The following is a 26852-nucleotide window of genomic DNA, read 5'->3' as shown; positions in this document are numbered from 1 at the left end:
TTTCTATAATAATTAGAAAATTCAAGGATCCGCTGGAGTGCTTTTAGGTTATCAGGCCGTTCCCAATGCAGCACCGCTTGCACCTTAGTGACGTCCATTTTAAACCCTGAAGCAGACACAATATAACCCAAGAAAGGCAACTCCTGAACCGAAAATACACATTTCTCAAGTTTCGCATAGAGCTTATTTTCTCTGAGTAGCTGTAACACCTGCCTCACATGCTCTAAATGAGTATCACGGTCGCATGAATAAATGAGAATGTCATCTAGGTAGGTACACAATAACGAATTTCCCCAGTACATGCGAGAACACATCATTTATGAAATGTTGAAATACAGCAGGCGCGTTTGTCAACCCAAATGGCATCACCAAATTTTCAAAATGACCCTCAGGAGTATTAAAAGCCATCTTCCACTCATCACCTTGACGGACTCTTATAAGGTTGTACGCCCCCCTGCGGTCAAGCTTGGAAAACCACTTAGCACCAGCCACCTGGTTGAACAAATCAGGTATCAGTGGATCATGAACCGTAATCTGGTTTAACTCCCTGAAATCCAGACACGGGCGTAGTCCGCCATCTTTCTTCTTAACGAAGAAGAACCCCGCTGCCGCTGGCGAGGACGAAGGCCTGATGTGCCATTTGCTCAAACTCTCAGCAATGTAGTCTTTTAAAGCTTGCCTCTCAGGACCAGAGATGTTAAACATCCTAGCTTTCGGCAATTTGGCCCCTGGTTTAAACCTAATAGTACAGTCATAGGGTCGATGTGGTGGCAATTCTGAGCAACCCTTCTCAGAGAACACATCTGCGAAATCCAGCAGTGACTCAGGAATGCTAGGAGTCACAGCGGAAACACATGTGGCCAGGCAATTCTCCTGGCAAAATCCGCTCCACTGAATTATGTCCTGAGTTTTCCAGTCAATCACCGGGTTGTGCATAGACAACCATGGAAAACCCAGAACCATTTGTGCAGGAAGATTACTGAGCACCCTACATGTAACTTGCTCAGAATGTAGGACCCCAATGTGGAGTTTAACCTTAGCCACAAACTCAGTAATCTCCCCCTGTGGGAGTGGAGTAGCATTGATAGTGACCACCCGGATAGGATGAGGCAATTTTTCGACCTTGAACCGGGCCGTGCGCGCAAACTCCTCATCAATGAGATTAGTGGCTGACCCACTATCCACAAAAACAGTGATTGGCAGCTCTCTGCCAGCGACCATAACTCTGGCAGGGAGCATACATTGAGAGACCACCATGGAGGATATGCATAAGCTCAGATTGGCTTCCTCCACACCCTCTGAGCTTAGTAGTTTTCCGCCGTTGCGTTTTTCTTAGAAAACAGAGGACAAGCATTTACATAATGCCCTTTTTTACCACAGCAAAAACAGACTCCCTGCTTCCTGAGTGAGGGGGCTCGATGATGTGACACCCCTGCGATTTGCATAGGCTCCGTGGGCTCACCTGCAGCAACCTCACGTGCACCTACGCCCTCCCCCATAAGCGGCGTCTCTTGCACCCCCTGATGCAAACGGCGATCAATGCGGACAACAAGACTCATGGCAGACTCTAGAGAAGCAGGAGTCTCATACATCAGGAGGGCTTGTTTAACCCTCCTCAAAACCCCATGTACAAACTGACTCCACAGCGCAGGGTCATTCCATTGTGTGTCCACTGCCCAGCGGTGAAATTCAGAACAGTAATCCTCCGCCATTCGCTCCCCCTGGCGGAGAGCGCGTATTTTAGATTCTGCTAGAGCCAATCTGTCAGGATCATCATATATGAGTCCAAGGGCAGAAAAAAAAATCTCCACTGAGTTAAATGCATCTGAATCAGATGGTAATGAAAATGCCCATGCTTGGGGGTCTCCGTTCAGTAATGACAATACCAGGCCCACACGCTGAGCTTCATTACCTGAGGACACCGGGCGCATACGAAATCTATGGTTAGATGAATTAAAATGCAATATTCTTTTTAGAAACTCAGGACGCTGTGTCCCACGGACTCAAGAAAAGGGCCCATCCAGTTTTTGACAAGCACACAGTTCAATAATCCAATGGTATAGGATGACATTAGCGCCTATGGCATTATTACGCTTCTTGAAAGACACCATCAATGCTGAATATATAGAAGTTTTAGAATAACACATTCTCCCATCCAGACAATGTCTATTTCAGGGAAGGTTTTGTGTATTTCTATAAGTCAATGCTATACCACAAACTGCATCCACCACAATAGCATGGCTTCACAGAAGGGTTCAGGTGAAGAGCCTTCAGTCCAGACCTTTAACCAATGGAAAATATTTGGTGCATTATGAAGAGAATAATCCAGGAAAAAAGACTCAGACTCAGGACTGTTTTGCATCTAGAATCCTTAGAATCATATATCAGACAAAAATGGGACAAGGTTCCTCTCCCAAAATTTCAGCAATTGGTCTTCTCGCTTTCCAGACATTTGTAGACCGCTGTTAAAAGAAGAGGGGATGCTACACAATAGCAATCATGGCCCTATCCCAACTTTTTTTAGATGTTTTGCAGCTATCAATTTCTAAATGAGTTAATTTTTTCACATGAAATGGAAAAATGTGTAAAACCTTCAACTTCTGATCTGTGTTCTTTGTTCGGTTGTGAATAAAATATGGCTATAAGAGATTTCAAAATAATTGCATTCTTGTTTTCTTCATAATTTACGCAGCATCTCAACTTTTTAGGAATTTGGGTTTATGTAAATATATCTTGATAAAATATCAGTAATATTCATTAATTGATATTGGTGTAATCAAAGTGCGGCTCACAATATAAATTCCCTTTCAGTATGTCTTTGAAGTGTGTGGGAAAACCTACACTAAGGCCTATTTCACACGTCAGTGTCTCCGGTACGTGTAGTGACAGTTTTCTCACGTACCGGAGACACTGACACACGTAGACACATTAGAATCTATGTGTTTCTGCACATGTGCGTTTTCACACGGACCGTATGTCCATGTGCAAAACACGTAGACATGTCCGTTTTTTTCCGGCAGCACGTACAGCAATACGTCCTGCACACGTGCTCACGGAGAACAGTGTGCACTCTCCTCTGTGTGCACGTACCGCCCGCAGGAGAGACAGCGCTACAGTAAGCGCTGTCCCCCCCGCTGTGGTGCTGAAGGCGGCATTCATCTCTCCTTCCCCGCAGGAGAGAAGAGATGAAAGATCAAGTTTTTGTTATTTTTTGTGAAAAATAAAGTTTGCATGTGACCCCCGCCTCCCACCCCCAGTGAGCCGCCCGGCCCCTTGCAGAAGAAATACTCACCCAGCTCCCGCGATGTCTCCACTCTCCTCTCAGCGCCGGCAGCCTGTCCTGTGTGAGCGGTCACGTGGGACCGCTCATTACAGTGAGGAATATGCGCATATTCCTCACTGTAATGAACGGTCCCACGTGACCCCTCACACAGGACAAGGGGCCGGCGCTGAGAGGAGAGAGGAGACATCTCGGGAGCCAGGTGAGTATTTCTTCTGCAAGGGGCCGGGTGGCTCACTGGGGGTGGGAGGCGGGGGTCACATGCAAACTTTATTTTTCACAAAAAATAACAAAAGCTTGATCTTTCATCTCTTCTCTCCTGCAAGGGGAGAAGAGATGAATGTCGCCTTCAGCACCACACAGGGGGGACAGCGCTTAGTGTAGCGCTGTCTCTCCTGCACGGTCCATGTGGTCCTCAGGCGGCACACGGGCGGCACACGGATGCCGCACGTGTGCCACACTGATGTGCCACGTGAGCACACGGACACACGTACACAGAAAACTCTGGTACCGATTTCTCCGGTACCAGAATTATCTGGACATGTGAAAGAGGCCTAAGGAGAACACAAACTCCATACAGATGTTGTGTTTAGATACATTTGAATCCAGGAAACAAATGCTAAAAAGCAGTATGTATACTTTTGTTTATAACCTATATTTTGCCTTACTAGAATAATTATCCAGAGATGATCACATAACACAACAGGAGCCAATAATCAAATTGCATGTCATTATTAATCTATACATGGATACTGCACCAGAACTGTGTGCGACTGTGGCTGTAACAAATATTCTATCAGATCCATTGATCAGTATCAAATGTGATCAAATGGGCCAGTATAACTTTTTGGGCAGGGGCTGACGACAGTATCTTTGGTCTGAGTGTGATCTGACAAAACATCGGATCGCACTGGATCCAATGTCAGATTTTTTCCTAGGGCTGAGCTGATCCACGGAAAAAATGGCTTCATACCTGAGTTTGATTGAGGTATTCGGAATGCAGTCAGCCATGCAAGTCATTGAGTACGTGGAACCCATCGGACTACACTCGGATGGCATCTGAGTGCAGTCCAATTTCCATGGACTTATAGAATGGAGAAAATGGAGAAATCAGAGTGTAATTTGCATAATTGAGCTGACTCAGATCAGAAAATATACAGTTCTACACCTAGCCTTTAGGTAATGTGGAATTCACACCTAATGTTGTGAAGTGGTGACCACATCAGGATGAAGTACACATTTTGCCAGTGGCTTACGGTATTTTGTCCTTAAAAAATCCAAGATTCCAAGGCACCAAAGAAAATAGGGATTAAACATAACTTTATTCCATCTCTAAAAATCACATGGTGAAATTCAATTGAGGTAGACAAGTGAAGCAACATTTCAGCCCAAAAGGGCCTTTTTCAAGCCAGAAGTACAATAAAAATTACAGCCAAGGTATTTCCTCCTTGTACACTCTGCCAGTCTGAGCATGTATACTAATGGTGGAGTTGGGAGAGATATCTGTTTGCTGGCAAAGCTATCTAATTTGCATGACTTGCTTTATTAGCAAGCGGAATCTAAGAGCTCAGCAACTCTGTGTTAGGGTACTGTCACACTCTGCAACTTTCCAACGATCACGACCAGCGATACGACCTGGCCGTGATCGTTGGAAAGTCGTTGTGTGGTCGCTGGGGAGCTGTCACACAGACCTCTCTCCAGCGACCAACGATGCCGAGGTCCCGGGTAACCAGGGTAAACATCGGGTTACTAAGCGCAGGACCGCGCTTAGTAACCCGATGTTTACCCTGGTTACCAGCGTAAAAGTAAAAAAAAACAAAAACGTACATACTCACATTCCGGTGTCCTTCAGGTCCCTTGCCGTCTGCTTCCCGCTCTGACTGAGTGCCGCCGTAAAGTGAAAGCAGATCACAGCGGTGACGTCACCGCTGTGCTCTGCTCTTACATTCCGGCCGGCAGTCAGTCAGAGCGGGAAGCAGACTGCGAGGGACCTGAAGGACACCGGAATGTGAGTATGTACGGTTTTTTTTTTTTTACTTTTACGCTGGTAACCAGGGTAAACATCGGGTTACTAAGCACGGCCCTGCGCTTAGTAACCCGATGTTTACCCTGGTTACAAGCGAACGCATCGCTGGATCGCTGTCACACACAACGATCCAGCGATAACAGCGGGAGATCCAGCGACGAAATAAAGTTCCAAACGATCTGCTACGACGTACGATTCTCAGCGGGGTCCCTGATCGCTGCTGCGTGTCAGACACAGCCATATCGTATGGATATCGCTGGAACGTCACGGATCGTACCGTCGTAGCGACAAAAGTGCCACTGTGTGACAGTACCCTTACTCTAAACCAGTTCTGGAAGTGTAATACAATCCACAAGAAGAGAAGCACAGTTGTGCCTTGTATCTATTGGCATCATGTTGTTACTATGTTGCTATTTAACATCCACATCTTAGTGACTCCACTAACCCTATGTCAAATAGATTTACAACTGGCAGGTCCAGGTGCAATATCCTAATTCCACCAGAGTTTGATCAGAGTTTGATTTTTCGGAGGTGGAGAGAGAGAAAAATTCTCCACCCTCTCTATTATGTCAGTCCATGAAAATCGGACCATACTCGGATGTCATCTGTGTACGATCCTATTTTTTTTAACTGACTCGTCGCTATGAATGGGCAATTGCCATCCGATTCTCAGAGACAAATGACTCATGCTGCAATTTTTTTTCCTTGGACCACTCACTCTGTGGAAAAAATCGGACATGCACCTGGCCCCCTAGAATAACATGGGTACGAGTGCTATCCATCAAAACCATGGATTGCACTTATCTGATTAAGACAATTGTTTACACAAGCCCTAATACAGAGGGATTCGTACAAATGCAATCTCAGAATTTCTCTCAGTTGGTTATAGTTTTTTTTGGAAGGTTGGAAGGGCGCCTGGAATTTTTTGGTGTTTGTGAGGTCACTTGAATCACTCATATAATGTAACCCTTCAATGGGAGAAGTATATTCCCGGCACACACCACATAACTCTTCATCCAAGATTTCCATGACAAATGGGCATTGCAGCTAACGGCCGTTTTACACCCTCAGATGCTTTCTCAAAGCATGCTGGGAACTCACATAACCGTGCTTATATTCCCTGCCGCACTAACTGATCAGTGCAACATGGCATCAATAAATACAAAATAAGAAGATAAGGAGAAAACACACTGCACTACGTATAACAATCCTCGTAGTGTCATACATTGCAATCCACATTATTGTACAGTTATTACAAAAATGAAGGGAGATAATTTCTTTCATTCAGACCACATGGTCCTAGTGCACCTGTATTCAGAAGCCCGTAACGCAGTGTGTCGATCCATTAATAACTTTAAGTGTTCCCACTAGTATCAAGATGGGGAATTATTACCATAAACTGTAACTAGCTTGAACAAGTATTGAAAGTATTAATTTTGACTGATATATGTCAGCAACTCATTTCAATGCAACTGTATTAAAGAAACATATGTCTCGAGCATATTTCCCACTAAAATTGATGCCTGGAATTAAAACAAAATTAATTGACAATTAAATGTATGTAGTTGTAAATAAATACGTGAGGGATTTGGGTAATCTGTGTCTGTAAACTGGGGAAATTAACATGGTATATGCACGCTTTTAAGCATAGCTTTAATTTCTGCACACTTTATAGTTATAACCATAGCATTAATTCACAGCATGAAGTATAGCCACTTTCTGCTTATTTTATTGAACAAGCCAGGAAACTGCTCAGCTAAAAGCTTTGTGTTTCCTCTAAATGTTTATTGGATATAATAAGAAGCAGTTCTTCTGAATTCTCTGACAGTCTGATCTTTTCCCTGCCAACACATGTATTCCATGAAAATATTGTGTAGATTCCCATACACAAGTGATATCGTCTCATGAGCAATGAGAATTGACTGAGCGGAATGAGTGGCACTCGTCTCAATTAATCAACACGATTACTGATCTCTTGTATGTAATTTATTGAATGCTTATAATTCCAATGTTTGGAGGCACACTAAATTCTGTATATATTCATTCATTTTCTCAATTCCATGCAACCAGACCAATAGAAAAGATATGCTGTTTAAAAAACATTGCCTGAATATCGCAATAGACAACAGTACAACAATAGTTCTTTTTTTTATTTTGCGCGGTTTACCATACGGTAACAACTTTATCATTTGGGTCGGTAGGATGACAGCGATACCAGATTTATATTGGTTTTTTTATATTTTGCTGCTATCACACAGTACAAATGTTTTTGATATAAAAAAAGTTTTTTCGTTGCCATATTCTGAGAGTTGTAACTCTTTAAATTTTTGGCGAAGAATGCTGTATAAGAGCTTATTTTTTTGTACGACGAGTTAGAGATTTTTTCGGTACATAACTTTTTGACCATTTTTTAATTCAGATTTTTCAGACACAGAACAAAAAACAGCAATTTAGTTGTTTTTTTCTCTTTTTTTTGCACCGTTCACCTTGCTGTAAAAATGGTAATACCGATTTGTTTATTGAGTCGGTGTGATTACAGATCTACTAGATTTATATAGTTTTTTCTATGCTTTGCTGCTTCTACAGACTAAAAACAAAACAATATTTTACAAAAATGATTTTGTTTTTGCACCTCCATATTCTGAGAGCTGTAACTTTTTATTTTTTTTTCTGAATGAGCCATATTAGAGCTTGTTTTTTGTGGGATGATTTGACGTTTTTATTTGTTCCACTTTTTTATAATAATAATAATTTTTATTTATATAGCGCCAACATATTCCGCAGCGCTTTACAACTTATAGAGGGGACTTGTACAGACAATAAACATTACAGCATAACAGAAATCACAGTTCAAAATAGATACCAGGAGGAATGAGGGCCCTGCTCGCAAGCTTACAAACTATGAGGAAAAGGGGAGACACGAGAGGTGGATGGTAACAATTGCTTTAGTTATTTGGACCAGCCATAGTGTAAGGCTCGGGTGTTCATGTAAAGCTGCATGAACCAGTTAACAGCCTAAGTATGTAGCAGTACAGACACAGAGTGCTATTGACTGCATAAAGTGTATGAGAACACGATGCAAGGAACCTGATTATGTGTTTTGGTTTTTTTTCTATTTTTAATAGGCCACACAGGGATAGTTAGGTTAATGCGTTGAGGCGGTAGGCCAGTCTGAACAAATGCGTTTTTAGGGCACGCTTAAAACTGTGGGGATTGGGGATTAATCGTATTAACCTAGGTAGTGCATTCCAAAGAATGCATATACCATATTTATCAGACTATAACATGCACCGGACCATAAGACGCACCTAGGTTTTAGAAGAGGAAATTAGAAAAAAAAATTGAAGCAAAAAATGTGTTCAATTCTGTACTAATATCCCCTATCCTGGTGTGTATATATATGTCCCCAATCCAGGGATATATAGTCCCCTCTTCCTTATCCTGGCATTTATGGCCCTCTCATCTCTATCCTGGTATGCAAGGCCCCCTCATCACTTTACTGGTATGCAGGGTCCTCTCATCCCTATCCAGATAGGCATGGCCCCTTCATTCCTATCCTAGTATGCAAGGCCTCCTCATCTCTATCCTTGCAGGCATTGACCCCTCATCCATATCCTGGTATGCATGGCCCCCTCATTCCTATCCGGCATGCATGGCCTCTGTGAGGATATGGATGCTAACTAAAGACTATAGGACAAATGAACGTAGAGCGGAGACTTTTTCCAGCACCGAGCACCGGTTTTGTTGTGTTTTGTTAGATATTTTCTTGCTGTATTTTATTAGTGATTTGCTTTCTCCTCAATTCATCCTCAGGGGATCCATCACCACAGGGGGTCTCACATACAGCCCCATGTGATGGAATATGCTTTGTCCTGTGAGCTAAATAAAATTCTTTAAGGGGGAGGGAGAAAAAAGAAGCATGGGTTGAATCAGGCAGTTGTTGGCTTCAATGTGAGATGATCTGAGCTGGGATGGATGGATGGACTATGGAGATTGATTGTTGGCTGGAGGAGTATCTATGAGCTAAGGTCATGATATCCATCATCCGGAGGAACATAGGCTGTGACTGCACACTATACTGGCTGGAGATACCAAAAGCTGTGGGCCAACCAAATGTTGGGAGACAGTGGGTATTGCCTGGTATGGGGCCAGTTGAACTAACAATCTCAGATTGGGAACTTGTGGACTGAGGACATTGTACGCTGGCCATCTACATGGATTTTTTTGTAGTACCATGGATGTATGGAATAAAAAATAGTTGCATCGTTAGCCTGTCTATGTGATTTTTATAACCCACAACCTCAGAACCTCACAGCCTCCATAAAAAAAAATTAAAAAACATAAGCCATTCTACTTACCTTTCCTACGCTCCCTTGCAGCATTCTGTTCTGATGCCGACAGCTCATTTATGCTTGAAGAAGCGCATGGCAGGGACATCATATCCTGCTTTCAAGCAGAGGATAGCTGCCAGACTACTCACTGCTCTCGGTGCCCGAGACTATCGGTTTGTGGAGCAGTGAATATTAATTGATCTTTGATAGTGGACACATTGTCAGCCACAGCAGCTGGCTTCCTGCGGCGGCAGGGTGCTCATGTGTGCCCTCTACTGAAGGGAAAGAATATTCATTGCTCTCCATTCCCATGGGGTGGAGAGCAGTGAATATTTGTTCTCTTTAATAGCAGGCACATGTGATCACCCGGCCACTGCAGGAAGCCAGCGGCTGCTACTTCTGTGCCCGCTATTAAAGCTCAATGAATATTCACTGCACTCTACACCCATGGGACAGGAGAGCAGTGAATATTCATTCCCTTAAGTAGCAGGCACACTTCAGAGCCCTGCCATTACAGGAAGCCTGCGGCTATCAGCATGTCCGCTGTTAAAGAGAAATGAATATTCACCGCTCTCCACTCCAATGGGTGTGACCTGCTGCTCTGCCCCTGTGCTCCCCCACCTCCCCATCCACAGCAGGTACATCTGGACTATAAGACACCCACCCCATTTTCCTACAAATTTTTGGAAGAAAAAAGTGCGTCTTACAGTCCAAAAAATAGGGTAGCTTTTTGATCGCTTGTTATTCAATTTTTGTGTGCCAATAATTATAATGAAAAAGCAACATTTTTGTAGTGTTTTTATTATTTTTTCATTGACAGTTTTACAGATAAGGTTATACTGGACATCACAATACCAAATATGTGTACTTTTCTTGTTTATCTTTGTTTTATCACAAAAGCTATGTTTTTAGTGGTGAAAAAGCTTTTAGTCATTCTTGTGCGTTTTTTGTGTTGTTTTCAATTTTTTTACACATTTTTTTTACTATCTTCACTGTTTGTCTGTGAGACATGTATAATTTTTACTCTGATCATTGGTCTCATGCACTGCAGTACTTGTGTACTGCAGTACCAGACATCTATCAGTGAGTCACTGACAGAGACTGTGAAACCCTGCTGAAAGCTTGATCTCGCAAATGACAGAGATATGTAAGTGGATAATAGCAGCACGGTGGCACAGTGGTTATCGTTATCACTGCAGCCTTGCAGCGCTGGAGTCCTGGGTTCAAATCCCACCAAGGACAATATATGCAAAGGGTTTGTATGTTCTTCCCGTATTTGCGTGGGTTTCCTCCGGGTTCTCCGGTTTCTTCCCACATTCCAAGACATACTGATAGGGAATTTAGATTGTGAGCCCCATCGGGGACAGCGATGATAATGTGTGTAAACTGTAAAGCGTTGCGGAATATGTTAGCGCTATATAAAACTAAAGATTATTATAATTGGCGCCAAAACTGACCGGGACCAATATCGCAGGATGTACAGCTGTCACCCGTGGGACAGATAGCGGGGCGGCGCTATTCTCTTCTTCCATTGCACCGTTTTAAAATGGCGATGAGGAAATAAGGCTCCTTAATGGCCCCTATTTTAATGTTGATTGGTGGTCATTAAGAGTTTAAATGGGTTATACCAACATAGTAAATTATGGTTGAATATTAGGGCTTGTGCACATGGTTGTATTTTCAGTCTGAGTGCAATACCACAAAACATTGGATCACACTGGGGCCAATATTATTCTATGGGGCTGGGTATATGTCAAACGCTGCATACCTCAGTTGGCTCTGATATTCTGATCGCATCCACCCATGCAAGTCAATGAGTGCATGGAAACCACTGGACTGCACTTGGATGACATCTGAATATAGTCCAATTTCCACGACTGATAAAATGGAGAAGATGGAGACATTTTTTTCTCCATCTTCTCCTCATCCGAGAGATTTGAATCACACTATGATCACACTCAGAGTTTGATCAGAGTGTGATTTGTGTAATTGACCCACGAGAGAATATTGACTCTTGTAACCCTAGCCATAGTATAGGTGATAACTTGCTGACTGATATAAGTCCCACTGCTGGGCCTGCCACCAATTTCCAATTCTTGTTTAAGCGGTGTCACAACCGCATTCTTTGTCAATGGGACATAGCTAAGCTCTGTACTCAATTTCCGCAAGTCCCATAAACAATCAATGGAATGGTGGCAATCATGTACTTTATTCACATGAGGATCATCAGAATATTATTCTTTGAATAGGTTGTGGTTGTGGTGCAATGGGAGCCCTAACAAACAGCAAGTTATCGCCTATCTTACGGACATCACCTTTAGCCTATTATTATGTTTTTGAAGTGCGGTAGAAAACCCTAATATTCAAAACATAATTCAAATAGATAACTTCATGCTATTAGTCATCTCATATTTACAAACTGCCACAATGGCAACACATACAGTACCTTATTGCCACATTATATAATACTATTTACATTATTTGCAGATAATCTTTATTAATCATAATTTAAAGAGATATGATTAAATACAGCACTGACTAAGGCATTAAATGGCTGTGATCGTGGCTATTGCTGCTGGGTGTCATCAACTTGTGATGATGGTGCCAGTTGCTTGTGAGCCAGTGCGATCATGGAGTTGTACATGTGCAGTGGTTAGCGGGAAGTCACCTCCTGCTGCATCATACACGTAAGGCAGATGCTGGGAAGAGGTTAAGAAAACCTCCTCTTCATATTCACCTATCACCAGTGATCCAGCAGCACAGGAACATACTGTGCTCTGACACATTGTGTGCCGATTTGCTCATTCTCCAGCCTGTGCTCTGCTATCCAGAGAATATTTTGGGAATTCCAGTGTCCACAGGCTGCAATTGACAGCTTCAAGGGCCACATATGGCTCTCAGGTCACGTGTTTGAGACCTCTGGTCTAGAGTCTCTTCCATATTTCAATCTAAGAGTTAAACTACAGAAGAGCAGGTAACAAGCTAAGCCAAATATCAGGAGCAGGGTTTTTGGAGCAGTATTAAATCCATTATTTGGCAATGGAAAAAGACATATGTAGATTTAAATAGGGCCATCGCCTTTGCAATTGGTACTGCTAATCAGCTCTACCATTCGCTGTCCAGGAGGACATAATTAGAATACACAAAGAAACAATATTACAGATGGATGGTGGATATGTCGCCGAACTAGAAGAGCAACTAATGGGGGATTAACTTGGTGGAAAATATGTTACCCAGCGATGACAACAGTCATGATTTTTTAGACCGCCTTTGCTACCTGCTAAGACAATGTGATGGCGCTCAGCTGCAAAGATAGAGGAAAGGTGCGCATGAATCACCCTCTGAGAGCTAGGGCAGATATCTTATATAACATATGCCAATCAATCAATCAAGAATGCGTGATGAGTAATTGAAGGTGATAATATTCAGTTTGGTGGCATGTTGCCATGAATTTAAAACTACGTAGCTTTATTTGACTAGAATAAGACAATACATGCTGAAGTCTGTTGTGTTATAGAAAAAGAAATATGGCTTCATAGTAGGAAATTCACCTGTAGTCTAAATACTGGGGAAGCGAAGTGCACAGGATCAAGAGCAAAATGCAATGCTATCAATGATACTTGTACAGAAATAATTGTGTAGGGTTTTCCTGTATTAAAACATCCCTTATTGAATTAATGGCATTTCTTAAAATGTTCTATACAAATGTAAAACCCAGGTATACTGCTGTTAGTGTATTGCAATGTCTGCTCCAATATTCCTTTTATCCATTAAATTTTGAAAAATATAGAAAATGACTTTTTTTTAACATGGTCTTCATTTGGAGTAGTATCCTGCAGTGCAATATACTTCAGACAAATCTGATGCCCCATTGTGTCCTGAATGTAATTCATTCATTTCATTTTATCCTTATTTTTCGGCTTCTTGCCAGGAGAGAATGCATTGTGCTTCTTACTGGAACCACTGGCTGACAGGATATCTTTTTACATCTCACTTACCAACTGTTTAATTTGTTTTGGGAGCAGTTTTTATCTGGATTTTTTTTTTAAAGATATCATGGTCATAATAGGATCAAACTGAGAACAATGAATTCAATATTGTCTCTGGCGAGGGAATACATAAAAGTGAGCAAAACACGCATCGACTACAATGGAGGAAGGTTTTCCCTCATATAGGTCCGTCTGCTTACATGAATAATAGAAATCTTGTAGTTATCCTTACTAAAAGTTACATCATATTTCTGTCTTGGTTCTTTACTTTCAGCTCATAATAACAGAATCAAATGTTATTTCTTTTTTTTAGGGTTTCTTTTGAAATTGCTGTTGTGTCCTTTAAAATTGTTGGGTGACATAAGATCACCATCACCGGAGCTGCTGCAACCCTCAACCTATTGCCTCCTTCCCCACCACCCTGTAGAATGTAAGTCCGCAAGGGCAGGGACTTCTCCCCTCTGTCACTGTTAGTTTGCGTACTGTAAGTGATATCTGTAATTTGTATGTAACCCCCTTCTCATGTACAGCACCATGGAATCAATGGCGTTATATAAATAAATAATAACAATATTATTTAGAGCAGATACATTGCAGCATAATAATGCTAAATGGATTAACAAATAATATACGACATGTGGAACATCTAGCCACTGCAGACACTAATATATTGGGGTTAGTGGGGGTGTGGGCACTATCAGACTAATATAGCAAAATTATACAAGTTTCAGGAGGGTTAGAAAATGGTGCTGGCATTAGCACATGGGTCATATTTACCGTAAATGCTTTGCATGTTCTTCTTTTTAGTAAAAATCTCCCATTAATCACAACTTGTGTGGTCCAGCATATGAGCCCCCCAATCCAAAATTAAATGGGGTACTGTACCAGAGCTCCATTTACATGGATGGGACTTTCTGCAGTTCCCTATGCAGCAAAATTGGCCAATAAAGCTGCTGTGCTGCAAAAACTTGTGGACACTAACAATGTGTCACCTTCATTTTCAGTATTGTTGAAGGACCAATAGTACAGACCCTCAGCACAGAAGAAGTTATGGCATTTACTAATGAAAATCCATCTTTTCATAAGATACCAAAGACCCTTTAAAAAGTTTTTTTTTCTTGTATGCCAATTTGTGATGAGCGAATATACTCGGTACTCGAGATTTTCCGAGCACGCTTGGGTGTCCTCCGAGTATTTGTAAGTGCTCAGAGATTTAGTTTTTCTTGCCGCAGCTGAACGATTTACATCTGTTAGCCAGTATAAGTACATGTGGGGGATGCCTGGTTGCTAGGGAATCCCCACATGTAATCAAGCTGGCTAAGAGATGTAAATCATTCAGCTGCGGCGCTGAAAACTAAATCTCCGAGTACTTACAAATAGGGTTGAGCGAAACGGATCGGACAAATTCAAAAATCGCTGACTTTCGGCAAAGTCGAGTTTCATGAAACCCGACCTGATCCTAGTGTGGGATCGGCCATGCGGTCGGCGATCTTCGTGCCAAAGTCGCTTTCATATGACGCATTCAGCGCCATTTTTCAGCCAATGAAGGAGGACGCAGAGTGTGGGCAGCGTGATGACATAGGTCTCGGTCCCCACCATCTTAGAGAAGAGCATGACAGTGATTGGCTTGCTTTCTGCGGCGTCACAGGGGGTATAAAGGGGCGTGCACACCGACCGCCATCTTACTTCTGCTGATCTTGGCATAGGGAGAGGTTGCTGCAGCTTCATCAGAAGAAGGGATATAGTTAGGGAGGGAAGATTAACCCCCAAACCGCTTGTGCTGTAGCGATTTCCACTGTCCAACACCACCTTTTTTTTGAAGGGACAGTGGAGGGTATATTTTTGTGCATCAGCTCTGTAGCTTATTAGGCTGCCTTATAAGGCTCCCTGATAGCTGCATTGCTGTTTGCAGGCTGCTGTGCAAACCAACTGCTTTTTTTAAAGCAAAAATCCTGTTGCTCCTTTCTGCACAGTTATCTTGTTTATTTGTCAACACTTTTGTGTGCAGCAGTCCTTTGTATTGCTGCCATACTTGTCCTAAGATCATTGTAGAGAGATTGAAATTGTACTACAGTCCTTGTATTTTTTTCATATATCTTCCAGCCACTTTCTGCCACTTACATTGTGTTGTGTTATACATTGGGCGTGAGTTTTGGTGCAGTCTCCCCCCAAAAAAAGGGAGATTCAAATTGTCACAAAGTGGATCTACGTCAGTTCTGTTAGTTTGTCGTATATCAGCCAGCCACGTTCTGCCACTTACATTGTGTTGTGTTATACACTGGGCCTGAGTTTTGGTGCAGTCTCCCCTGAAAAAAAGGGAGATTCAAATTGTCACAAAGTGGATCTACATCAGTTCTGTTAGTTTGTCGTATATCAGCCAGCCACATTCTGCCACTTACATTGTGTTGTGTTATACACTGGGCTTGAGTTTTGGTTCAGTCTCCCCCCAAAAAAAGGGAGATTTAAATTCTCAACAAGTTTATATACACCATCTACCTTGTTTTACAGTACCATATAACGGTTGTTATTTTGGTTAGATTTTCCCAAAAATGAGGAAGTCTGGTGGAAGAGGCCGTGGGCGGTCGTTGCCAGCAGGTACTGATGGTGGTGGTGTTGGTGGAGCATCTGGTGGTAGTGGGAAAAGCAAAATAGCACCTAAGGCTGGAGGTGTTGAGCCAGTGTCATCGTCTGGTTACACAAGGCCTCGAAGGCTCCCTTATCTGGGAGTAGGAAAACAGCTTTTAAAGCCAGGGCAGCAGGAAAAAGTTTTGGCTTTCCTTGCTGACTCAGCCTCTAGCTCTTTTGCCTCCTCTTCAGAAAGTTCCAAATATAAAAGCAGCGAGTCGTCAGTGGATGCTCCCGGTCAGGAGCAAGTCGCTTCCTTGTGTCCTTCACCCAAACCAAAAGTGAAGGATGCGTCAGGCGACATTACAGGTTACTCCATGGAGCTCTTTACACATACCGTGCCTGGGTTAGAAAGGGAAATTGTTAACTGCCCATTACAAGATGAATCGGACATGGAGTGCACTGATGCACAGCCACAGCTAGATTATTATGCTGTTCCGTTGACTCAGATCACTACATTGCCCTCGCAGTGTACTGAGCCAGAATCTGACCCTGATGAGACTATGGTGCCCCGTCCCGAAAGCTATAGCACCTTACACGGTGACACAGAGGAAGGTGCACATGACATTGAAGAGGAGGTGATAGATGATCCAGTTGTTGAACCAGATTGGCAGCCATTGGGGAAAAGGGTGCCGCTGCCAGTAGCTCAGAAGTGGAGGAGGATGATCCACAGCAGCCATCTACATCGCAACAGCTTTCATCTGGCAGGCCCGTATCTGGCCAAAAACGTTTGTCAAAAACAAAAACAGTTTTAGGACAGCGTGGCCATCCGGTGAAAGCAGCACAGCGTGCAATGCCTGAAAAGGTATTCCATAGTAGGAAGAGTGTAGTGTGGCAATTTTTTAACCAAGATCCGAATGATCAGTGCAAAGTTATCTGTAAGAAATGCTCAAAGACCTTTAGCGGAGGGAAGAATCCCCAAAATTTAAATACAACGTGCATGCTTAGACATTTAACCAGCATGCACTTGCAAGCCTGGACTAACTACCAAACGTCCCGTACCGTTGGTGCACCTGCTCAGAATGAAGGTAGTCAGCAACGCTACATTGCTTCCCTCACTGTAAGCCCACCGGTTAGGACACCACCAGCAGCAAATGTGGAGGTATCGTCGCAAAGCCAAAGCAGTCAGGGAATCACAAGGATTTTGGTAGGAAACACTGTATGTAGGCCAACATCAAGAATACCATCACCAACCATCTATCAATCTGCCATGTCCACCACCACCACCACCACCGCTAGTTCCACCATATGCAGCTCTCCAGTCCAGCTCACCCTACAAGAGACTCTCGTTAGGAAAAGAAAGTACTCATCCTCTCATCCGTGTACACAGGGTTTGAACGCCCACATTGCTAGACTAATCTCGTTAGAAATGATGCCCTACTGGTTAGTTGAAAGCGAAGCTTTCAAAGACCTGATGGCCTATGCAGTACCACGCTATGACCTACCCAGTCGGCACTTCTTTGCGAGAAAAGCCATCCCAGCCCTGCACCAGCATGTCAAAGACCGCATTGTCCATGCACTGAGGCAATCAGTCAGTAGAAAGGTGCACCTCACAAAAGATGCATGGACCAGTAGGCATGGCCAGGGATGTTACGTGTCCATCACGGTGCACTGGGTTAATGTGGTGGATGCAGCGTCCACAGGGGACAGCCATAGTGGGACAGTTCTGCCTAGCCCACGGTCTAGGAAACAGTTGGCTGTAGGCGTTCGCCACCCCTCCTCCTCCTCCACCTCCTCCAGAAGTGAAAGCTCATCCAAAGAGTGCAGTCGCACGACCACTCCATCCACAGCTGCCAGTGTTGCACACGAGGTGTCCCATTATGGAACAGCTAGTGGTAAGCGTCAGCAGGCTGTGTTACAAATGAAGTGTTTGGGCGACAACAGACACACCGCGGAAGTACTGGCCGAGTATTTGCAGCAACAAACTCAGTCATGGCTAGGCAGTGTACATCTTGAGGCAGGCAAGGTAGTCAGTGATAACGGAAGGAATTTTATGGCTGCCATAGCCCTTTCAGAACTGAAACACATACCTTGCCTGGCTCACACCTTGAACCTGGTGGTGCAGTGCTTCCTCAAAAATGTTCTGGGGTTACCAGCCCTGCTCCTGAAGGTGCGAAGACTTTGCTTGCACATCCACCGGTCGCCCGTACACTCCAGCCGTATGCTGAACCATCAGCGATCGATGAATCTTCCCCAGCACCGCATAATAATCGACGTTGCAACAAGGTGGAACTCCACACTGCACATGCTTCAGAGGCTGTGCGAACAGAGGCGTGCTGTAATTTTTTTGTGGGAGGATACACATACACGGGCAGGCACTTGGATGGCAGACATGGAGTTGTCTGGTGTGGAGTGGTCGAAGCTACAAGACCTCTTTCAAGTCCTTCAGTGTTTTGAGGAATGCACACGGCTGGTAAGTGCAGACGACGCCATCATAAGCATGAGCATCCCACCAATGTGTCTGCTGATGCAAAGTTTGACGCACATTAAGGAGCAGGCGTCTGCAGCCGAGGAGAAGGGAAGCCTTGATGACAGTCAGCCATTGTCTGCTCAGGGAACTCTCCTGGATGAGGTGGCGGACGAAGAGGAGGAGGATGATGGGGCTGAATATTTATGGGAGGAGGATGCTTCTCAGGGGGCAATAGAAACTGGTGGCGTTGCAAGGTCAGGTACAGGGTTTTTGCGGGACGCAGATGATGTTGATTTGCAAGAAAGTACTCCTCAACCCAGCACAAGCAGTGAATTGACACCTGGAACATTGGCCCACATGGCTGAGTATGCCTTGTGTATCCTAAAAAGGGACCCCCGCATTATCAAAATGATGACCGATGACGATTACTGATTGGCCTGCCTCCTGGATCCATGATATAAAGGAAAATTACAAAATATAGTGCCACATGAGAACGTTGAGCAAATATTGGCTACCAAACAAGCAACTCTTGCAGACCGTTTGGTTCAGGCATTCCCAGCACACAGGGGCAGTGATGGTTCTCACATGAGCCGTAGGGGGCAACATGGCAGATGTGCTAGAGGTGCACAAATCCGAAGTAGCGTTGGACAGAGGGGTTTTATGACCAGGTTGTGGAGTGATTTCGCAATGACCGCTGACACGTCAGGTACTGCTGCATCGATTCAAAGTGACAGGAGACAGCATTTGTCCAGTATGGTTACGAACTACTTTTCCTACCTTATCAATGTTCTCCCTCACAGGTCATTCCCCTTTGATTACTGGGCATCTAAAATAGACACCTGGCCTGAATTGGCAGAATATGCATTACAGGAGCTCGCTTGCCCTGCTGCTAGTGTGCTATCAGAAAGAGTCTTCAGTAGTGTTGAGCATTCCGATGCTGCAAGTATCGGGTATCGGCCGATACTTGCTGTATCGGAATTCCGATACCGGGATTCCGATACTCTTGTGGTATCGGGTATCGGGTATCGGAACAACATTAATGTTAAAATGTGTAAAATAGAGAATTAAAATAAAAAATATCGCTATACTCACCTGTCCGACGCAGCCGGGACCTCAGCGCAGGAACCGGCAGCGTTGTTTGTTTAAAATTCCCGCTTTTACATGGTTACGCGAAGTCCCGGCTTGTGATTGGTCAGGGCGGCCATGTTGCCGGGCCGCGGACCAATCACAGCAAGCCGTGACGAAAATACGTCACGGCTTGCTGTGATTGGTCCGCGTCCCGGCAACATGGCCGCCATTAACCAATCACAAGCCGTGACGTCACGGGAGGCTGGAAACGCGCTCATTTTAAAAAGGGCGCGTGTCCAGCCTCCCGTGACGTCACGGCTTGTGATTGGTTGACCGCGACGCAACCAATCACAAGCCGGGAGGCTGGACACGCGCCCATTTCAAAATGAGCGCGTCCAGCCTCCCGGCTTGTGATTGGTTGATCGCGGCGCAACCAATCACAAGCCGTGACGTCACGGGAGGCTGGACACGCGCCCATTTCAAAATGAGCGCGTCCAGCCTCCCGGCTTGTGATTGGTTGATCGCGGCGCAACCAATCACAAGCCGTGACGTCACGGGAGGCTGGACACGCGCCCATTTTAAAATGAGCGCGTGTCCAGCCTCCCGTGACGTCCCGGCTTGTGATTGGTCAGGGCGGCCATATTGCCGGGACGCGGACCAATCACAGCAAGCCGTGACGTAATTTCGTCACGGCTTGCTGTGATTGGTCCGCGTCCCGGCAACATGGCCGACCTGACCAATCACAAGCCGGGAATTCACGTAACCAAGTAATAGCGCGATTTTTAAACAAACAACGCTGCCGGTTCCCTCGCTGAAGTCCCGGCTGCGTCGGACAGGTGAGTATAGCGATATTTTTTATTTTAATTCTTTCTTTTACACATTTATATGGTTCCCAGGGCCTGAAGGAGAGTTTCCTCTCCATCAGACCCTGGGAACCATCAGGGATACCGTCCGATACTTGAGTCCCATTGACTTGTATTGGTATCGGGTATCGGTATCGGATTGGATTCCGATACTGTGACGGTATCGGCCGATACTTTCCGATACCGATACTTTCAAGTATCGGACGGTATCGCTCAACACTAGTCTTCAGTGCTGCTGGTTCAATACTGACCGAAAAAAGGACACGTCTGGCTACCCAAAATGTTGATGATCTAACCTTCATTAAAATGAACCAATCATGGATTTCAAATTATTTTGCCCCACCTTCCCCTGCTGACACGTAGCTTGCCTGAAAAATATCTTTCTTTTGGCCTCCTCTTACTGATTTCTCCAATTCCTCCATTTGCAGCTGCTGAATATCCACCATATGCCATTTTTATACCTCCCTAAATGGGCTGACTTCCCCCACAGGGCCGTGGTCACCACCTGGCGCAAGCACCCATGCGAGTGCCATTTGCCTGGACAGGTGGGTGGGCCCACTCTTGGGTGACAGCACTGGCACAGGGTCCTGTCATGAATCCCCAATGGCTAGGGATAGCACAGGACAAGCAAAGTATAACAAATATCGGACGAGCTCTAGGGTGATGGAACCTGGGCTGACCGCTGCCCTACGCCTGACAAACGCAACTAGAGATAGCCAGGGAGCGTTCCTACGTTGGTTCTAGACGCCACGCACCAGCCTAAGAGCTAACTAGTACTGCAGAGAAAACAAGACCTCACTTGCCTCCAGAGGAATTAACCCCAAAGGTATAGTTGCCCCCCACATATATTGACGGTGAAATGAGAGGAAGGCACACACATAGAGATGATGTATATAGCTTTAGCAAATAGAGGCCCGCTGAAAACTAGAAAGCAGAATGATACAAAAGGGGACTGAGCGGTCAGCAAAAAACCCTAATCAAAAAAACCATCCTGAGATTACAAGAACCCATGTGCCAACTCATGGCACATGGGGAGAACCTCAGTCCACTAGAGCAACCAGCTAGCATAGAAACATTCTAAGCAAGCTGGACCAAAAACCAAACAACTGAAAATCAGCACTTAGCTTATCCTGAAAGATCTGGGAGCAGGTAGGCAGGAACCAAACAGAGCACATCTGAACACATTGATAGCCGGCAAGGGAAATGACAGAAAGGCCAGGTAAAATAGGAAACACCCAGCCTCTGATGGACAGGTGGAAACCAAAGGCCGCAACCCACCAAAGTCACCCAGTACCAGCAGTAACCACCAGAGGGAGCCCACCAACAGAATCCACAACAGGGTCCCTCATATTACAATGAAGTGTCTCTGACGGTGGTGGTGCACAACCAACGTCAGACACACCATCGTAATATGAGGGGCCCTGTGCCAGTACCGCCGCCCACGAGAGAGTGTTCCCCCCAGCTCGAACAGTGCTCTACCACTTGCAATACTTACCTCTCCCTGCTCCACCACTGTGTAGTCTGTGCTGTTACATTCTTCAATGGCACTGCCAATAAAAATTTGTTGAAATGATAGATGATAGTTAAAATATACAGGGGCCCTGGCCTCCATTTAGACCAGATAATACTTTGCACCTACTACCACTGTCTGCTACTCAGCAGAGGAGCCCACCCCTGTACCTAGCAATGTCGCCTGTTTATTTATGATCAATTTTTTGGCAGACATTTAGCCCACTTTATTATTTGGGCCTACTAACTGTGTCTGCCACTCATTACAGTTTTCAACCACTGAACAAAGCAATGCCGCCTGTTTAGTCCTGTTACCACATTTGAACTGCATTTAGCCTCCTTTATTATTTGGGCCTACTAACTGTGTCTGCCACTCATTACAGTTTTCCTCCACTGAACAAAGCAATGCCGCCTGTTTAGTCCTGTTACTAATTTTGAACTGCATTTAGCCCACTTTATTATTTGGGCCTACTAACTGTGTCTGCCACTCATTACAGTTTTCCTCCACTGAACAAAGCAATGCCGCCTGTTTAGTCCTGTTACCATATTTGAACTGCATTTAGCCTACTTTATTATTTGGGCCTACTAGCTGTGTCTGCCACTCATTACAGTTTTCCTCCACTGAACAAAGCAATGCCACCTGTTTAGTCCTGTTACCAATTTTGAACTACATTTAGCCTACTTTATTATTAGGGCCTACTAACTGTGGCTCCTGCTCATTACAGTTGTCCTCCACTGAACAAAGCAATGCCACCTGTTTAGTCCTGTTATTAATTTTGAACTGCATTTAGCCTACTTAATTGTTTGGGCCTACTAACTGTGTCAGCCACTCCTTAGAGTTGTCCTCCGCTGAAGAAAGCAATGCCGCCAGTTTAGCCCTGTTACCAATTTTGAACTGCATTTAGCCTACTTAATTATTTGGGCCTACTAACTGTGTCTGCCACTCCTTACAGTTGTCCTGCGCTGAAGAAAGCAATGCCACTTGTTTAGTCCTGTTACCAATTTTGAACTGCATTTAGCCTACTTAATTATTTGGGCCTAATAACTGTGTCAGCCACTCCTTACAGTTGTCCTCCGCTGAAGAAAGCAATGCTGCCTGTTTAGTCCTGTTACCAATTTTGAACTGCATTTAGCCTACTTAATTATTTGGGCCTATTAAATGTGTCTGCCACTCCTTACAGTTGTCCTCCGCTGAAAAAAGCAATGCCGCCTGTTTAGTCCTGTTACCAATTTTGAACTGCATTTAGCCTACTTAATTATTTGGACCTGCTAACTGAGTCAGCCACTCCTTACAGTTGTCCTCCACTGAAGAAAGCAATGTCACCAGTTTAGCCCTGTTACCAATTTTGAACTGCATTTAGCCTACTTAATTATTTGGGCCTACTAACTGTGTCAGCCACTCCTTACAGTTGTCCTCCGCTGAACAAAGCAATGCCGCCTGTTTAGTCCTGTTACCAATTTTGAACTGCATTTAGCCTACTTTATTATTTGGGCCTATATCTGTGTTTCCTCCTCATCCTGCCCATTTCCCAGCCACTGCTAGATGAGTCTACTGATACATTGACCCAGACCACTACATTCCCCTTGCCCTTTACACAGCCAGAATCTGACCGTGCTGAAAGTCAGGTTCCCCTTCCCGCATACTGTACCACCTTACACGCGGACAAAGAGGAAGGTGCAGATGAAAGTGCAGGTTCCTTCATCAGGTGGGGGGCATACTCGTTGGCAACGTCACTGGCACAGGGCCCCTCATAGTACGCAAAAGTGTTTCTGCTAGTGGTATGTGCCACCCGCCATCAAACACAACATCGTACTATGAGGGGCCCTGTGCCAGTGCCAATGCCAACGAGTGGGCCCCCCTGCTTGCTCAGGATCACAGCATTTGCAAAGTTGAAATACTTACCTCTCCCTGCTCCACCGCCATGACGTATTCCGCGTTTCCTGGGCCCACGAAAATCTTGAGCCAGCCCTACCCCCCACAACTTTAGCCAAATGACCCCCAGTTTTCAATGCCTAACTATTATTATAAAGTAAATTAAGATTGACAAGCTTCAGTAATAAGAATTGATGTTTTTGGCATTAAAATGGGCACTGTAGGTGTTTTCCTGTCGTCCACTCACTGCCAACTTTGATTCCCCATTGACTTGCATTGGGTTTCGTGTTTCAGTCGGCCCCCGACTTTTCGCAATAATAGGCCAAAAAAAGTAAAAGTCGCTCAACTCTACTTACAAATACTCGGAGGACCCCCGAGCGTGCTCGGGAAATCTCGAGTACCGAGTATATTCGCTTATCACTAATGCCAAAGTATATATAGTATTGCACCAACATTTTATGTCTGATCTGTTTCTCTGATTGCTTTGCTTGAATATGGTCTAATATAATCTAAATTGTTTTTGCAAATGAAAAACTGACAGCAAAATCCGTTGATTTTGAAATGTGCTCTTATGTGACTTGATTTAAAGAAATCAGAATATGACTTATTGTTTAAATCAGGTTTTTATAATAAATGTATTTATATTTAGTCTTTTTCTTTACATTTATCACATCACTATTTATGTTAAATAAATTAGAAAACTTTTCATCTTCACTCCGACTACTAAGCCTAATACTAGACTGCTCTTTCCTGTTCTACACAGATAATTCTTCAGCAGCCATATGAACACAAGCAGCAGTAGAATGGCTCCTTGACCACTACAGGAGAACTTTCTAGACATGCTCTTTCATCTGTGCAGAGGTCATTGTGCAGGGAGAGGGAGGAGGTAAGATATGACCATCAAGTATTGTTAATGGTGGATTACGTGTTAATCACTGTATGTAATGGTTTCATCCGTCATTGCAATCCTGCCTCTAATGATAATTACTGCAGAACAGTGAGTGGTACAAAGCAGTAAGTACAAGCCCAGTATAATGCTCAGTGGCCAGTGTAAAAATGGCAAGATTTCTTAATAGGACAGTTTTTAGAAATATTTTTTAAAGAAGCATGTTTATTATAAGACCCAATTGAAACAGGTCTTTTTTTCATTACAGAATCCCATTAAAGCAGATTTCTGATAAAAAAAAAAAAATAACAGGAAAGCACATCATGTACTTCACAGGCTATAACACAAAAGTGTTATATTTGATAGGAGAATAATCAGCATTAACCGTCTTTTTTCAGGGCAGAGACCACCTCTAAGACACTGTGACAGACGATGTCTATGTGGAGCCAGAACCTTCTTTCTCAGCTACATTACTACAGATCTATTGTTAGCACTAGTCACATTCTTATTTTTTATTTTTATTCTTTATTTTTTACATGAATATGGATCCCAGGGCCTGAAGGAGAGTCTCCTCTCCTCCAGACCCTGGGAACCATACGCACCGCACACGCCTGGGAACTTATAGGAACTTCCGATTCCGATTTCCAATATCACAAAAATATCGGAGCTCGGTATCGGAATTCCGATACAGCGAATATCGGCCGATACCCGATATTTGCAGTATCGGAATGCTCAACACTACTGGTGGATACACAGCTGATAGTCCTACTGAATAGACTGTAATTTGTATTATGGCAAAAAAAAAGCAGCTAAGTAAAGAAAAGCGAGTGGCTATCATTACTTTAAGAAATGAGGGTCAGTCAGTCTGAAAAATTGGTAAAACTTTGAAAGTGTCCCCAAGTGCAGTGGCAAAAACCATCAAGCGCTACAAAGAAACTGGCTCACATGAGGACCGCCCCAGGAAAGGAAGACCAAGAGTCACCTCTGCTTCTGAGGATAAGTTTATCCGAGTCACCAGCCTCAGAAATTGCAGGTTAACAGCAGCTCAGATTAGAGACCAGGTCAATGCCACACAGAGTTCTAGCAGCAGACACATCTCTACAACAACTGTTAAGAGGAGACTTTGTGCAGCAGGTCTTCATGGTAAAATAGCTACTAGGAAACCACTGCTAAGGACAGGCAACAAGCAGAAGAGACTTGTTTGGGCTAAAGAACACAAGGAATGGACATTAAACCAGTGGAAATCTGTGCTTTGGTCTGATGAGTCCAAATTTGAGATCTTTGGTTCCAACCACCGTGTCTTTGTGCAACACAGAAAAGGTGAATGGATGGACTCAACATGCTTGGTTCCAACCGTGAAGCATGGAGGAGGAGGTGTGATGGTGTGGGGGTGTTTTTCTGGAGACACTGTTGGGTATTTATTCAAAATTGAAGGCATACTGAACTAGCATGGCTACCACAGCATCTTGCAGCGGCATGCTATTCCATCCGGTTTGCATTTAGTTGAACCATCATTTATTTTTCAACAGGACAATGACCCCAAACACACCTCCAGGCTGTGTAAGGGCTATTTGACCAAGAGGGAGAGTGATGGGGTGCTGTGCCAGATGACCTGGCCTCCACAGCCACCAGACCTGAACCCAATAGAGATAGTTTGAGGTGAGGTGGACTGCAGAGTGAAGGAAAAAGGGCCAACAAGTGCTAAGCATCTCTGGGAACTCCTTCAAGATTGTTGGAAGACCATTCCCGGTGACTACCTCTTGAAGCTCATCAAGAGAATGCCAAGAGTGTGCAAAGCAGTTATCAAAGCAAAAGGTGGCTACTTTGAAGAACCTAGAATATCAGAAATAATTTCAGTTGTTTCACACTTTTTTAAGTATATAATTCCACATGTGTTAATTCATAGTTTTGATGCCTTCAGTGTGAATGTACAATTTTCATATTCATGAAAATACAGAAAAATCTTTAAATGAAAAGGTGTGTTCAAACTTT

The 26852-nt window shown here is 44.1% G+C and overlaps 1 protein-coding gene across 4 annotated transcripts in view; it reads left to right on the top strand.

Annotated features, from left to right (window-relative positions):
* The window catches only part of LOC143808128 (uncharacterized), a 1431070-nt gene that overhangs the window by 392477 nt on the left and 1011741 nt on the right, over positions 1-26852 (top strand). For all 4 annotated transcript variants that reach the window (XR_013221890.1, XR_013221891.1, XR_013221884.1 and 1 more), the window contains exon 4: positions 24738-24860. The gene's annotated coding sequence lies outside the window, so the exon portion shown is untranslated. The remainder of the gene's footprint in view (positions 1-24737; positions 24861-26852) is intronic.

This window comes from Ranitomeya variabilis, chromosome 2 (genome assembly GCF_051348905.1).
Source record: "Ranitomeya variabilis isolate aRanVar5 chromosome 2, aRanVar5.hap1, whole genome shotgun sequence".
Taxonomy (NCBI): Eukaryota; Metazoa; Chordata; class Amphibia; order Anura; family Dendrobatidae; genus Ranitomeya; species Ranitomeya variabilis.
Note: the sequence above shows the minus strand (reverse complement) of the source record. Positions and strands in the feature narration are given on the sequence as shown.